At 25.2% G+C, this 12,724-nt stretch overlaps 1 protein-coding gene across 4 annotated transcripts in view; it reads right to left on the bottom strand.

The window, feature by feature from the left end:
• Positions 1-12,724, bottom strand: part of LOC122501314 (putative polypeptide N-acetylgalactosaminyltransferase 9) — a 266,782-nt gene that overhangs the window by 230,842 nt on the left and 23,216 nt on the right. For all 4 annotated transcript variants that reach the window (XM_043610674.1, XM_043610669.1, XM_043610671.1 and 1 more), the window contains exon 2: positions 229-253. The gene's annotated coding sequence lies outside the window, so the exon portion shown is untranslated. The remainder of the gene's footprint in view (positions 1-228; positions 254-12,724) is intronic.

The raw sequence follows: 12,724 nt of genomic DNA, 5'->3' as shown, positions 1-12,724 counted from the left end.
ATTGATTTTCGAAAAATTCTAATAAAATACTTGAAAAAAATCAATAATTTTCAATTAAATTTTAGTAATTTTACAAAATTTCAATTATTCAAAATCTTCTTAATTGTACATTTTGAAAATTTAATTAGAAAAATTACCCGAAATTACTCAAAATTACTCGAAATTCACAGCCTGATAAATAAATTCGTTATATTTGTAGTTATACCTTATAATCACAATAGTACTCACCAAGAATTTCAGTTATAGATCCAAACTGAAACAAAAAAAGAGAACAGTTTCAATGTTTTATCCATTATACGTACAGACATTCAAAAAAATATATTACATTAAAACCTTGCTATATTTCAAAAATTCAAAAACTTGAAAATTTTTTAACACTTTTGTGAATATTGGAAAATCGTAGACTCGAAGCTTTTTAATAATCAATGAAAGAACATTTTTTTTATGCCGAAGAGAATTTTAAAAACAAAAAATCATTTATTATTTACGAATAGTTATCAATGTTTTATAATATATTTCATGAAACGTTAACTCAATGATGATAAAATTAAATAAAAGTTATATATTTCTACCCGTAGAACAAAATGTGTGGATGGACATTAAAGTTTCTAATGGTAAAGAAGAGTAACTATCTAAATTTTTAATAAATGGAAAATTTTACTCTAAAATCGTCGTCCAAACACCTTTTTGACATTTAAATATTGTAATTCATATATAAAAATTCATAAAAATACTCATAATTATGAAAGACTTGGAATTCAATTTTATTAACTTTTTTAATACCATCAAATTGATGCACATGTCTGAGTATTTTCTTAAACTTTTAAAAGTTCAACTTCAACTGAACGAAAAATTTTTGTTGTTTCATTATTTTTAAAAATTACAATGAAGCAGAAAATAATATAAATATGACATTAATTTTACAAACATCATTAATTAAGAAATAATTACAATTTACTAATTAGATTTTAATTTAAATAATTTTCATTTCATTCGTTCATTAAATAATTTTTATTTACTTCATTCATTGAATAATTTTTATTTAATTAATTCAGTGAATAATTTTTAATTCTCCACAAGTTTTCAACTCTTTTAAATGAACGCAATCTTTTTTATTCAAAAATATTCTCATAAATTACAAATATTTTTTTATGTAATCAAAATGGAAAACGTAATTTTTTATTTAAGAAACTTTACAACTAGTTTTTCTTGATAATTTATTGTAATAAAAATTTAATTTGAAGAAAAAATAAATAAAGTTGATTCATTTGAACGGGGTGAAATTTTTATTTATTTAATTCATTATAAATATTTTTTATTTTCCTTTTCTAAGGGAAGAAAAAAAAATTCTAGTAATGATTTTTCCGAACGACTATATATTGGTTATTCTAGAAATAAATTATACTCATTTTGCTTGACTAGAATTTTTTTCTCTCTCCTTACGTTCAAAACTACCCAAACAAACTGCTCAATTTGCGGTTCGCGAACAGAATAAATGACCGAGTCCAGAGACTTTTCGCGGTTTACGTATTGGTTTCGGACTACTGTGCAATTTTATTCGCTACACGCTTGTAGCAGAGTCAGGTCGCTGAGGCCGTAAATCGTGTCAATTTATCACGTCTCATGATGTCAACAAGTAATAATAACAGGAACACTTTAGCTTCATTTCAGTATTAAGAAACGTGTCTGAAAAATACGTTCAACGAATGCGTGTAAATTGTACAAAGAAAATTGAATGAAAATAAATATCAACTGTAAAAAAGGTAAAAAAGTTTAAAAAATAATTTTTAAAAATGGTAAGAAAAGATTTAAATATGTTTTCCAAAATTCAAAAACACCATGAACACAAAAGTGTTCCAAAGCAACGTTTTGATTCGTTTTTCGTCTCAATTTGATATCTTTAGAAAAAGTGTGTAAATCTAGAGAGTTTAGAGAGATTAAATAAATATTTTCTTGACAAGTTGCGAACCCGATATGAATTTCCAATAAAAAATGATAAGAACTTTGGATGTACAAAAACAATATGTGATACACAAGACAAAATGTGGTTAGAAAAGCACAAAAAAAAAAGAAAAGAAAGAAAAAAATAAATAAAAACCAATAATAATATAGAATCAAAAAGAGAGAAAAAGAAAGGAAAAATAATAAAAAGTTGAAGAAAGAGAAAGAAATAGAATATGTGAGCGGACCACCTTAAGAATGCGTGCGTACAGAGTTTTGCAACGTGCAATCTCATGGTTCAGGAATTTCGCGTTTGGGGCAGAGTCTGTGACTCTGTGGTATCCTGAGACAGCTTTAAAGCTTTCACCAAAGGAATGCTCTTGACTAAAGCCTCCACTGTAGGAATTTACTTCGTTTAAAGAGATAGAGAAAATCAAAACAACTTTCCTCCAATTCTCCTTTGTCTACTCCTCTTCTATTTTAACGAAATATCCGCATTTGATCATTCTACCACTAACCAAAATCTATTAACTTAAATTAAATATTTTTCAGAAGCATTTAATCATTATTAAATATATATTATTTTCAGCTATATTTATACTGTATTGCAGTTAATTATTTAATTATTAATTATTTTAATTATTCAATCATTATTGATCTATCAAACTGTCAAGAAAGTCAGTGTCTTAAGAAACAATAACATGTCACAGTTGTCGTATTTTATCTTGTTGGTTTGTCATAAGTAAAATTTAGATCTTATAAATTATTATATCATTCCCATAAATAATTTAATTGTAAAATAAAATTATTTATTCAAAAAATTCAGTTTATTTTAGCATTTATCGATTATACCTCAACCAATTTATCTTGATACTTTTTCCCAACATTAAAGCTACTTTTGCAAAATTTGATTATTATTCAAGAAACAATAGAAATTGACAGAAATAGTATTACCTGCATTTGCAATGTGGTAGCAAAATTGAAAATTAATTAAAAAGGCCTTTAGAAGCATTAATCATCTGCAGAAACCAGGGAGTAAGACTAAGGAGACTGAACTGACTGTGTGAAGTCTCTCAAAAATGAAACCTTTTTCTGTAGGGGAACTATACTCGCAGAATGACAAAACTTATGCTCCGCGCGCATGCGCAGTACATGCGCATATTGCTCTCTCTCTTTATATCGTAAAATATAAGCAAGTGAGAGAACAAAAACTTATCAATAGGTTATGGTTATGTTTTGACATATAATTCTTAAAATAAAATTTCAAAATTATGGTTTGTTGCATACCAGGATGCAAAACATCATATTACAATGATCGACAAACGAATAAATTAACTTATTGATAACTTTTATGTGACATTTAAAGCTGTTTATTTATAAAGTATATAATTAAAGTAAATTACAAATTCGTAAATATTATTTATTTAGGAATTGTTCAATTGTTTCCACAAAGAATAAAACACTTTGTAGTTTATATACCAAAAAAATTGATTCTGAACATTTATAAATATTTTATTATATTATTAATATATTACTTATCACTGAAAAATATACACTCTTTAGTATATATTTTTGTATGCACATTTATATTTATTAAATTAATTTTTTTTTAATTTACTAATAGTTATTATTAATAATATTTCCTGAAACGCACAACATTCACAAATATTAAACATAACCTTCTCAACTTGTAGCTTATAATGATTTTCTCAGTCGCATCTGAGTTACTGAGAAAGACAGAGACAAATATATTGCATGTGCGCATGCGCGAAAACCATAATTTTCAGTCTTACGTATAGTTTCAATGCGACGAATGGTTTCACTTCCATAGCATTAGTTCAGTCTCCTTAGTCTTACTCCCTGGCAGAAACATAGAACTTTGAGGATCCCTAGAGCGCAAGTGGAGACTGTGATTGGCTAACGGATCACCTACATAGAGCACCGAAATACCGTCAACTCCCCCACAGTTGAAATCGTCTCCCATCGTTGCTATTCACAAACGGAATTCTTAATATTTACAATATAATTTATATAATTAGAAAGAAAAATTTAGCAAATTAAAACAGGGTTGCCACAAACATTTAACTTTGCTTTCCCTGACTTTTCCCTCATTTCCAGACTAAATTTTTCACTTTTTCCCTTATATATACACGAAAGAATATTTTGATTCATTCTAAAAATAATTAGATTCTCAAAAAAATATTCTTAATACATTTATTTGCGAATTTCTGAAATTGTAAAATTATTCGAAAACATCAATAACTTCTTCGAAATTATTTTCATCATTAAATTAAATTATTATTACTTTCTATAGAATTTTTAACTAAAACTCGTCTTTAAGTCAATTATTTTTAATAATTTAAAAAAAAACCAAATAAACTTTTTCAAAAAAATAAATTCTACACGGAGAAAAAAATGCTGTTGAATCAATGACATATGGGTTTGATTCATTGAATAGTGTCATAACGGGCTGCCTAACGTATATGCTGTTGTTTTGAAAGCACCGATTCTAATGATTCGATAGTATCACTTTCTTTGAAACAAAAGCATATTTCTCAAATTGACAGCATACTATGTTAATTCGAAGGTGAATCCTTTTGAATCAATAAACAAAATTTTTTAATTTAACAGTATATGCTTTTGAGTCAATGACTATAACTTTTAAATTTAAAAGCATCATTTTTATGATTCAAAAATTTGTACTCTTAATTTTTTTAGTTGTTGCTATCGATTGAATAACACCATACTGTTAATTCAATTCTTTTATGTGGTTAAATATATACCAACGATAAATTGAAAAAAGGGAATTTTTGTTCACATGTTTTTTATATACTATAATTAATTCTCACACCTTTAACACAACACTTTTTATACACATCTTTTTTTCAATTTTTCACACTAACATATACATCTTTATTATTATTTTCATTTTTCCCAACGGCTAAACACACACACACATACACATTCAAACACACTTATCTTTTTTAGTCAGAAAAATACGGCTATTCCCAAGCGGTCACCCATCCATTTAGTAACCGCGACCAACGACGCTTAACTTCCGTGATAGACGAGAACCGCCGCGCTGCAATGTAATACATCCGCTTCTCAACGTTGGGTACTTACTTTGTGGTTAAATACCGTGCTCGAGATTTTTCGCGTATATAAGGGAATTTATATAGGGAATTTATATTTAACTAGTCATTAATTAATTAAAAGAATTTAAATAATACTTTTTTATATTGGAATCTCAAAAACGACAGGTTTAATAAACATATAAATATATGTGGGTAAGTATTTCAATAAATTTAGTACCTGTCAATGTCTCAAAACATAGTGTTCTTATTTTTATAGCATATGCTATAGGCAGTCCGCAATAGCACCACTCATTGAAACGAAAGCATATGCTTTCGTTTTCAGAGCGCGCTTCTTTAGAGCAAACAATTTTTCATTTGATTTAAATTTACACGCATTTTCTTCAAATTTATCTATTAGATGCTTCAAATGAATAATGTCAAAGAAGCAAAAAAATAATTCTGTTGCTATATATAGATGAACTATAGAAACAATTTGCACAATATCATTAATTCTACAGTACCGTACTTTTAATTTAAACAGTTTCATTTTTTCATTTTAAGCAATATACTTTTCGATTAATAAATGTGTCATTGAATCAATGACGGGGAATTCAATAGCATGGAGATATTTGATTCAACAGCACTTTTTTTTCAGTGTACAGAATTTTTAGTTAAAAGCAAAAAAAAATTTAGATTTACAAAGATTTAAATTTGAAACCTTTTTAAAATTCAATTATTTCTAAAAATTTGTGCTTTAATGCTTTCAATATTAAATTATTAACTAAAACTCTAACTGAAATTCAATTTTAAATAAATGTTTATTAGAAAATTCTACGAGAATTCAATTATTTAAATACAAAAATAAATTATTTATTCAATAATTGAATGTTTCTTATTTATTTTAAGGAATTTAATTAAAATTTTACTAAAATATATCCTTCCATGGATTTTATTATTTTTGAAAATAATTGAATAGTTACAAAGAATTTTATTAAAATTTTTAAAAATAATTGAATTCCTGAGAAGAAATTGATTATTTATGAAAATAATTAAATTAATGCGAAGAATTTTGATATTTATCAAAATAATTGAATTTTGGAAAAGAATTTTTTTAAAAATCATTAAAATAATTGATTTTATGAAAGGAATTTTGTTGTTTACCAAGATAATTGAATTCTCTTGCAGAATTACTTAAAAATTTTGTAAATAATTGATTTTTTGCAATGAATTAAAAGTTATTTATGAAAATAATTGAATTATTGCAACGAATTTTATTATTTTATTGAAGAATTGAATGTTTCTTAAAATTGAATTCTTTCGTCAAGTTTTAATAAAAATTTTAAGAATAATTACATTTTTCGAGGAATTTATTTAAAATTGTATTAAAAATATTTAAAATTCTGCTATGAAAATAATTGAATTCCTAAATGAAATAATATTTATGAAAATAATTGAATGTTTTTGTAGAATTGTGTCAAAATTTTTTTTAATAATTAAAATATTTGATAAATTTTATGAAAATAGTAAATATTGAAAATCATAGAATTGCGAAAAACTTTTGAAAATAATTGAATTCTTGTGATGAATATTGTTATTTATAAAAATAATTGAATTTTGCAAAGAATTTTATTAAAATTCCCAAAAATAATTGAATTTCTGTGAAGAATTTTGTTATTTATCAAGATAATTGCGTTAAAACTTTAGATATAATTAAATAATATTATAAATAATTAATTCTTGTCAGAAATAGAGAAAAATTTTGAATATTTTGTCATAGAATTCGTGGTAGTTTCATAGTTTAAAAAAAAAAATTTTTTTTTAAAAAGGCCCCAAAAATTCAGAATTTTCTTATGAATTCTAAAAATTAAATTTTTTTCAGTACTTTTAATAAAAATCCCTGACTTTTCTCTGATTTCCCTCTGACCTGTGTCAACCCTGTAGAATTTTAATGAAAGAAAATTGTAAAATTGTGAAATTTCAAAACTGTAATGTTGTAAAATTCTGAATGAAAAAAGCTTGATGGAAAATCCGTATCATTGAAGTGTAGGTATTTTACTACATTTATCAAAAATATAGCAAAAACCTTTAATAATTGAATCCAGGTTGAATTGAACAATTTTGTTTCCAACTCTTCAAGTATTATACCTATGTCGACACGCGCGCCTCATAAATACGCTCCATACGAGCATCAACGAATTGCGCTTGGTTAAAGAGTTCAAATTCTGCAATAAATTATTGAGCAGAGCAAGAATTAAAATTTACGTCCTTACTATACATATTTTATCGTTCCAATACATAAGGCAATTTCTATTATAATGAATAATGAATCCTTCCATTACATAATCACTGAAGTTGAAAGATTCAAAATTATTCAAAATTATCAAAAACCCTCTTTTAACAATCATACCTATAGTAAATTTATAATACAATTATATATTTACATATAGAATGATATTTTCTGAGAGAAATGTAAAAATTTGCGCGCGAGAGAGAAAAAAGAATATTGAACATATTCGAACATTGACTTGTGTATATATAAAAGAAGGATTCTACAAGCTAGAAAGGATATATTCATTTTTATAAAACTGTCCAAGTGTACACGCATAGATAGAAGGTACCTGGCGATAAGGTGTAACGGACAAGAAATGGCGAGAAGAGAAAGAAAGTGGAGGATAGCCAACAAACTTGAATTTATGCTCATGCTGCAGCACATAAACTTCCGCGTCTTTGCATCCCTTCACTGGCTATGAGAATTTCTCGCAAATCCTACGATATTCCATCTGGACCGTAGTCGTTTGTCTTTTTTCATCATTTTTAAAATTCACCATTTTTACAGGAGTAAAGGAAATTTCACTGATTCTAAGGAACACCACTTTTACATCATAATAACGAAAATAATACCAAAAATAATAATGCTCAAAATAGAATAATAAGCGTTATATAAATGTGCACTAAAAACACAATTTAAATTATTCTCACATTTTTTTTATTTTATTAATTATAGAAAAGGTTTTGACTTTTGAGTGATAAAATGGTGGTTTAATTTCTCCACTTGAGAACGCCAAGGTCACCACCAGGTGGCGAGAGAAATTCCAAGAAAACTGAACTGCCATCTAGCGGTGACCTTGGCGTTCGCAGGTGGAGAGTAGCGTCTCCATATTGAATCTCAAAAAGATCGTCAATATTCCTAATTCTACAATTGTTTATAATCAAATTTAGATTAGTGGCTTTTTTAACGAAATAATTATCATTAGGAATTCATTTATAAAAATAATATAACTAAATAGTTGTATGTGTTGAAAAAAGTTTCAAAAAGTATATAAATAGTCGCGTGAGTTCGAGGTCTGATAATAGTAACAATATAAATAGATAATAATAATAATAAATAATAAAAATACTATTTTTTTACCTAATATATAAAAATAGAAGTAAATATATGTTTGGCTTTTGTTATACCAAAATTTATACTAATTAGAATTTTCTTTCTGTTTACAAATGTGTAAATTTAACTTTTAATTTCTGTACAAATACGAAAAACATCAATTTGAAAAAGTTTCTTTCTTTCTTTCATCGCGTGACAAAAATCATAAAATTGTATTGAATAATTCGCATGGCATACGCCCTTTGGCATTATTAGTCACGCAATGATCGAATAATGCTTAAAAGGTTATTTAAACACAAGAATTCTATTCAGAAATTAATAGAACAAATCAGAAATTTTTATGTTAATGCTAAACTTTTCGATCGTAAATAACGCCGGGCCCTTATATTATATTTTCTAACAAAATTCCTCCGCACTGAGAACAAAATATACTTGATTCAAACAAAATTATCTTTAATATTATATAATAATAATAATAATAATAATAATAATAAAATAGTGCAATTATTTAGTTATTAAATGTAAATTTTTAATTTTTACTCAAATCAATTTTTAAATATAAACGTCAAAAAAATTGAAAGAATTCAATTATTTTCAAAAAAATAATAAAATTCTTATGATGAATTCAATTATTTTGAATATACTTAATTTTAATAAAATTCTTTAAAGAAATTCAATTATTTTCAATACAATTTTAATAAAATTCTTCTTCATAAAATTCAATTGCTTTCAAAATTTTCAATTAAAATTATTAAAGAAACTCCATTAGTTTAAAAAAAATTCAAAGAAATTCATCAATAGAATTTAATTAGGATTTTTAAAAATTTTAATAAAATTCTTCGCGAGAATTCAGTTATTTTCTGAAATAATAAAATTACTCGAAGGAATTCTATTATTATTAAAGCTTTTGATAAAATTCTTTGCAACAATTTGATGATTTTCAATACATTAATTTAAAAATTGAAAATATTTGAAAAGAAAAAGTATAAAAAAGTTAAGAAACAAAAAAGTAAGCAACTAACTTTAAATTGCGAACAGATTACCGGAACATGTACTTTATTATTATTAATGTTATAAATATTTTTATTTTATAATGAATTCAAAGTTGTAATGATAAATAGAAATCAAGAATTGTTTTCACTTCTTTTCATTAAAAGACTAAAATTTTGTTAATTATTATGTTTTGTCAAATTGAAATTTGATTTTTTTCTTTACTTCTAAAGAAAATTAGAATATTGTTAAACAACTGTGATTAAGAAATAGGAAATTTATTTATTTTTCATTATTTTTGTTTGAAAATCACAATTTTTTTAACAAAATTATTATTTTGTTTTAGAAAAAGAAGAAAAATATTTGTACAATTTTTATTTTTAATGTTATTTTTGGAACAGGATTTTCCACAGGCAATGACATTCAAAACATTCAAATCCAAACCTTTTTGAAATTAATCAACTTATAAAAGTATTTTTGTTATAAAACATGAAGATATCGATTGCTCCGAGTCGAAGACTCGGAGTGATCGATTTCTTAATGTTTTCTAATAAAATTAAAGCTGACCAAGTAATAAAATCATTATTTTATATTATAACAATATTCTTACTGTAACTTCATCAAAATTATTTCCATCATTTTAATTCAATTATTATTTTCTAGAATTTTGAATTATTTTTTATGAAAATAATTGAATTCCTTAAAAAATTTTATTATTTATAAAAATAATTGAATTCCTGTGAAATTTTTATTATTTATGAAATAAATAATTAAATGTTTGCATACAATTTTACTAAATTTTTTTAAATAATTGAATTCTTTTTGGGAAATTTTATTAAAATAGTAGATATTGAAAATCATTGAAATTAGAAAAGTCCATTTTATTTTTGAAAATAATTGAAATTAGGACAAGAATTTTTTTGACATTTATGAAAATAATTTAACTTTGGAAAATAATTTTGATATTTATGAAGATAATTAGGATTTTCACGAGAATTTTTTTCTAATTTTGAACATAATTGGATTTTAGAAGAAGAATTTTATTCTTTTTTTGCAAATAATTGAATTTTTGCAATTATCTGTAATTTCTTCAAAATTGAATTTTTTTAGTGTTTTCAAGAAAAATCTTAATTAGAAAATTTTTAAATTCTATTCTTTTTAAAATTGCTAATTTATTTAAAAAAAGGCAGTAAGAAGTTAGCGCCCGAATTGTTGCTAGTATTTTTACTAAAAAAACATTTAGGTCCCTAAAATTAGCGTCGACGCTAATTTTAGTTAAAAACTAGTTAAAAACTTTAACTCTAAAACCTTAAATTTAACAAATTTTGATGGTAACTTTAGATAAATAAATATTTCGGTTCATTTGAACGTTCAAATCTTGTGCATCATAAAAATCACTGAGATCCTGTTTTAAACATTTTTATAGTAATTTTTACATAATAAACTTTCTATTAATCGCATTTTTAAGCAAAGTATCAATAACTTTCACAATTATTCAAAATAATACACAATTATATATCCAGATATTGTTTTTTTTTATTTGAAAAGAAAAGCACGAATTTTATTTATACGTTTATACTTTGTGAAGTGAATGTGAAATTTGTTTCTGATTTTTGCTAATCAAAATGTAGATGATGGGCATTTATTATTTATAAGGAATGACAAGTATGTGTGTATTTTATGTCTGTCCATTTCTGTATGTGCACTGTCTCTATGTTTGGTTGGTCACGATCCTGAGGAAGATCGAATCGACCCGGAAGATCTTCTGAGAAGGCCAGAGGATCCCTGACATTTGCACGTTAGTGTTGAGCTCAAATATATTGGTTCTGCACCATTGCATATTCTAGTACACGTTTATTTCAAGATACACGATGTGTTTGTCTCTGTGTGTATGTGAGAAAGCGTGAGAACGATGCATCTAACGCATTATTATGTCACATTTCATATTTTTTAACTTCACCTTGAAAATTGTTATAGAATTTTTCACCCTACTTATTTTCTCTTCTATTTATTTTGCTGAAAATATTTTCTGCATCTATTTTTACACCTATTTCTTATTTATTTTTATTTTGCATTAAAAATATTCAAAAATAAATGTATGACAAACATTTTTTTTAGAATCTATCATTATTTTTAGAGTGCGAATTAAAATATTTTTTAGGACTAGGGAAAAAATCAGAGAAAAAGAAAATCAAATTTTTGTGTCAATAAAAAAAATTACATTTAGAAATAATTTTTTTTTGTTATTAACTAATTTATTTTTGGAAAAAAATGAAAAACTTTCGGTATATAAAAGAGTGTGGACTTAGAAACAATTGTTTGCCTTATGTATTATATGACGTTTTACAAAAATACGAGTTTGACTTACGCTCTCAGTTTATTTACTACCCCTCTGAAAGAGGAAAAGGGTAGTGAAGGGATAGAGGAATGGAACAAAAGTTGGTTTTAGCACTTATCCGCAGACTTCGCTCAAGTATGTACTTTCCTAGTATCATCCACCCGCCCAATATGAGGCGTTGAGACAAACCCTCTTTCATTTTTTTTATCTCCTCTTCTGAAATAGACGTCTCGGTTTTTTTTTTACTTTCATCTGCACAATTTCACCACATAATGTGAAAAACCTTCCTTGAAATTAACTTTTCAAGAATACAGCTTATCTCATTAATCTAATTGTTTCTTTATTCCCATAATTAAATTTTTAAATATTAAAGAGAGAAAAAAATTTCACTTTCCTGTCAATTATCTATAAATAAACTTTCGATCGTATTAAATGCAAATTCAGCGAAAAAAATATTTTGTCTGAAAATTAACATTGAAAGAATGTTGTGACAATAGACAATGTTGTTAATGTAACCATGGTGACCAAGCAAGTTGAACATTCGATTGTCATATATTATTTTGTACAATAGTTTATTATCACTTTGTCCGTAAAATTGATGTCAGATATTTTTACCATTTTTTCTGTCAGGAAAAACTAACGGATACTTTAAATAAAAAAAAGTGACTATTGTCTTTGAAAAAATACTTTTTAAACTGCTAATTAAAAATTTAATTCTTCCTCTCCTGACATTGACAGTGAATAAAGGATACTAACACAGTGTGAGATAACTACCTTAATGAACCTTTCATCACGCACAACAATTTCACTCTGCATTAACCTACATATTCGTATAATGCATAATTTGAGTTCAGCCACAGGAATAATTATTGAAACTTGTCTATTTTATCTTTTGGAACAAGAAACAAAGAAAAAAATCATTTATAGATAACATTATTCCGAATGACAATTATACTCGACAGTTATTATTATTCTTATTATTATTACTATTATTTGTTT

This window comes from Leptopilina heterotoma, unplaced genomic scaffold (genome assembly GCF_015476425.1).
Source record: "Leptopilina heterotoma isolate Lh14 unplaced genomic scaffold, ASM1547642v1 Lhet_209, whole genome shotgun sequence".
In the NCBI taxonomy this organism is placed as follows: Eukaryota; Metazoa; Arthropoda; class Insecta; order Hymenoptera; family Figitidae; genus Leptopilina; species Leptopilina heterotoma.
Note: the sequence above shows the minus strand (reverse complement) of the source record. Positions and strands in the feature narration are given on the sequence as shown.